Source organism: Callorhinus ursinus, unplaced genomic scaffold (assembly GCF_003265705.2).
Source record: "Callorhinus ursinus isolate GAN/ISIS: 27379988/994484 unplaced genomic scaffold, GSC_fseal_2.0 scaffold11, whole genome shotgun sequence".
In the NCBI taxonomy this organism is placed as follows: domain Eukaryota; kingdom Metazoa; phylum Chordata; class Mammalia; order Carnivora; family Otariidae; genus Callorhinus; species Callorhinus ursinus.
In genome coordinates this window covers 42,850,373-42,855,156 of record NW_027397073.1, presented here as the reverse complement: position 1 = coordinate 42,855,156, position 4,784 = coordinate 42,850,373, and positions in this window count along the sequence as shown.

Below are 4,784 nucleotides of genomic sequence, written 5' to 3'. Positions count from 1 at the left end.
GAAAGGATTACTGCCCAGGAGAGGGAAAGAGGAGAAATTTTCTTAGAGCTAGACCACTCCTGTCCCTCCCTCTTTACCAAGAAGTGGCAGTCAGTGCATTAGCCTCTGTCGTTGGAAGGAGGAGATGAGCTTGACCATCGTTTGAGGTAGAAGCTTTTATTACATGAAAGAACTGAGTCTTAAGTATCAAGATGTGCTGAGTAATGATACTAACTGCAAATGCAGGGCATCTGGCAAAGACTTATTTAACAGATCCATTAATTATTGGGAATTGGAAGGGGAATTTGATAGAGGAAAGTTCAGCTGAACTACAGGAAGAAATAATATTATTTCATGTATATGAATCATTGTACGTTGGTGGCTATGTTGGACGTAGAGTAAGAAAACTGAAAGGACAATAGGAAGACGGAGGAAAGAGGGATGACCTGGTTTGAGGATTATCATCAGAAAAAAACCCAGAGTGGTTACATAGGGAGGATTTCAACAGGCAAGATCAACATGATCCGTTATATAGATCAGATTGCATTGAAATTCAGTCATGAGATGGTAATTAGCCAAGATAATTTTATTGTTAAAAACAATGTCTAAAGTCAAAGGTATAGAAGATGGATTAAAAAATTATCTTCCGAATGCAATTTAGAGCTTGTGCATTTTGTGATTCTTCATAAAAAACACAAAGATTGAAGGTAAGAGCAGCATGTTTTCTTTTGTGTTTCTTGTTAACCTGTGATGTCACAACAAGCCAAAAGACTGACGATCAGAAACCAGGTCAAAGAGGCTTTCAGACTGACCTGCTGGACAGGGGGAAACTGCCCACCATATAAGCAGGGAATGAAAGACAGAGGCAGAGAAGGCAATGTTTGGAAATGAAAATGCTGGTGCCTTTAGGGAAGAGCGGTTGAGTATAACTGTGGAAATGGCACAATGGAATTATGCTGGTAATTTCCCCCTGCTGCACATATAAATTATGCAGAGAATATTGCATTGGTAGCTTCTTTGTAGTGAAAACTGCCTATCGCTTCCAGGCCCTGGCAGAGGTGAGAGCGGGGCTAACAGGGATGAGAGAACATGTGATAAAGGAACAAGGGACATAACAAAATTGTGTGCATTGCACAGAATACTGCAAGACTGTAAAATCTAAACGAGCAAGCTGAAAGCCAGGCTTGAGAAAGAGACCCATTTCATTTAAGCAGGGAATCAGGCTACCATGTTGGCAGTTATAATAAGCTTCTTCAATAATTATCAACTTCGGCTAATTGCTTGGTCTACAACAAAGTTGACAGCTCTTAGTTGATGTTTTCTTTGCAAGTACTAAAAAGCCTTACCTGCATCCTCTATTGTCATTCTTTAAAACCATTTTCCAGAAATGCGTCAGGAAGGCAGTAAGGTACAGCATACTGACAAGTAAATATCTTCAAGACTTGTACGTCCCCTTGACACTAGCTGTGACATATATTTTTCATATTTTAGAGCGATAAATGCAGTATCTTCTGGGAGCATAATTTGAAGAATAACCACCACCATCACCAAACAGATGGGGAATGCAAAATGTCCAGAAAGCTGCTCGTCTGACGTTGCTGCAAAAATATGATCTGGCTCATGTTTTCCAATCACTCTTCATTAGCGGAGGTAGAGGTATGTGTTAAATGTTGAGATCATTCCATTATAAATGCTTCACAGAAGATACTCATACTGGCTGAAAATAATCATTTATTTAAAAATATTCACTAAGCTACCATTTATAAAGTGATGTTCTCTGTCAGCACTGCCCAGTAGAACCATATTAAGAGCTGACCAAGAAAGGCGTTTGTTTCGTACGTCAGAGTCTGATGCAGGCTTCACTGGGCTAAAATTTAGGTGTTAGCAGGTCTGCAGTCTTTATTGGAGACTCCAGAGGAGAACCCGTGTGCTCGCCTTTCCAGCTTCTAGAGACTTCCCATATTTCTTGGCTCGTGGCCCCCTTGCCATCTTCAGAGCTAGCTATAATGAGTTGAATCTTCTTCACATTGAATCATTCCAACCTTCTCTCTGTCCCCCCCCTTCCACTTTTAAGAACTCTTGTAATTACATTGGGTCCACCCAGATAATCTAGAGTCATCTCCCTTTTTTAAGATCAGTTGGTTAGCAAGTTTAATTCCATCTGCGATATTAATTTCCCCTTGCCATATAATGTAACATCTTTACAGTTCTGAGGATTAGGACATGAACACCTTGGAAAGGCCATTATTCTGCCTAGTACAAATGGTATGTAGTTCATAGCATTGCTGTGAGGATTCAAGGAAGCATGACAGAAAGCACTTTGAAGAGTACCTGCACATAGTAATACTGGTAGCATTAGGGTCAGTAGAGGGGTTGAACGTTGAAGGAGGAGTGTGAGATGAAACACTGCAGCTATCCAAATTAGGAAATTAGGCATGCAGTTAGTGTAAGTGTCTAAACAAGGAAATAATAATGCTTTGAGTTCTGAGAACACCAGATCTAAGAGCACCATGTTTAATCACAGGCACTATACTTCAAAAGGGCATTTATAAACAGGCATTAATCTAGATGAGAATGACAAGGATGGTGTGTCCAGCCGAAATCATCTCATACAGGATGCAGTAGGGAGTGGTGGTTAAGGACAGGTAGGGATGACGTCATGGGTATGTGCCCTGTGCATATACATACACATATATATGGAAGGGCTTGGCGGGGGGGTGTTTGGGTCATGCTTGGTTCAATGCTCTGCTGTAGCCATCTTGAAATTTTACACAATTTCATCTTTAAACTGATGGTTTGTTGAAGTCCCGTGGGATAATAAAGCATGTGTATAAGTAGAGAAGATATGCATATTATACATGTCCACTGTTCCTCTCCACCCCTTTCCCACATAGCATTCATAAGGCACCATGAGCACAAAATCCTGGTTGTCCCACGATGTGTTGCAAGTTCAGCCAGACTCAAAGTGAGTAAAAGGAAAGCATATTGCTTAAGTCTGCAACTGAGTAAATGTGCGCACTGATAGCTAAAGCAGGCCACACTTTCCATTTGAACCAGAACTTTTTCAAAACACAGAAAGAAGGCAATGACTCTAAGACACAGGAGTGACAAAGGGCCCCCCCCCACATATTCTTTCTTATTTGAATTACTTGCCCCTATTAGCAAACCACTTACGTGGAGAATAACGACATAGAGGGAAACAGAAAGGGCAGTCCATAGTTCCATTTTCTTTCGGTCCTTCCTTACTCATCCGTAAGTTGAAGGTAAAGAGTGTTGGTGGGATGTGTGCGTCTATCAAGGAGTGAAATAAAGACAGTTGAGTTAGTTTTCTGCAGCATTTCGGCTGTTCTGGTAAGGATATAAAAGCTATGAAATGCAAATTGTGTAGTTTCAGGGATCCTGCATATAAGTTAAATGCTCTTATATTTGCACTGAAAACTGGTATTATACAATATAAAGAGGAATGGTAACAGTCATGTCATCATTTACAATCCAATTTTGTTTTTCTCAAAATGACATTATATAGCAAATAAAAAACATCACAAGTTGTGAGAGGAATCACGGAAGAAAGGAAAACACTTTATATTTTAGTAACTTTAACAGCAGTTTTTCCTGCTTTTTGAACAAGTGGCCCTGCATTTTCATTTTACATGAGGTTCTGCAAATTCTGTAGCCAGCCACCTAGGGGCACTTTGGAGTGAGATCACATTTGGGAATTCCATGTCCCCCTCCTGCTAGTTACATAACTTTAGATTAATTATTTAAACTCTATGTGCCTTAGCTTTCTTCATGTGGGTAATGAAGACTTGATAAGGTTTTAATACAGAAGAATTTAGTTAACCCAAGTATTACACTGTCTCCCACCACCAGGAGGTAAGCTACGCAATAACAGGATCTGTGTCTACCTTGTCCAGACATCTGAAACCATGTCAGATATGTATTAGGAGGTCAATAAATAATTTTGAAAGAATCAATGGACTCAATGAACTAGATCATTGGTTCCCAAAAGCTGGTCAGGCTAGCAGTACAATTTCTATTAAATATGGGTTTGGGGGCCCCATCTTCCTAAGCTCCTGATTCACTGTTGTTTGTTTGTTTTTTTTGAGTAGAACCCAGAAATACAAATTTTAAAAAGCTCTCTGAGCATTTTTAATAAATTCCGGGTTTGGGGGCCATTTGTACTTTTAATGCACTTCCCCATATCCATGTATTCCCTTACCCGATTCTCTTGGCCTGCTTTTTTCATTTACTTTCTTATGGTACAATTATAGATATTCTTCCGTGCCAAGTTCCCCTGTCCGTGATCTAAGACAATGGAATCTACAATTCACTTTTCTATTTTATTATATTTTTTATTTATACATATTCACTTGGTATGAATACTAAATGATATAAGCAATTCAAAAGCAAGGTATATACTGCATACATACCTCATACCTGAAGAACTTACCACATGAAAGTAACTCAAATGTTACTGACTAAATGACCAATTGCTGTATTCACCACCCTGGAGAAGACACAATGGAATAAGATTGAAGGCAAGACTCAACAAGTAAGATGAAAATTTGTGAACCTTTGCATTTGAAAGGAAAGCTCAGGCTGCTTCTCTATGACTACAACGTGTATACACGCCCGAGGACAGCAAACCTGCTGTAGGGGTCCTCTAGGGTGTGGACAGGTAATAAGCTGTGGTAGTCATATAATGTGTTAGAGGCATTTGGTTACCATAGCTGCCTCCTTTCAAAGGAAACTCCCTTTAACTACTGATGTCTATCAAAGAGAAATAAAAGAAGAATTGGAAAGTA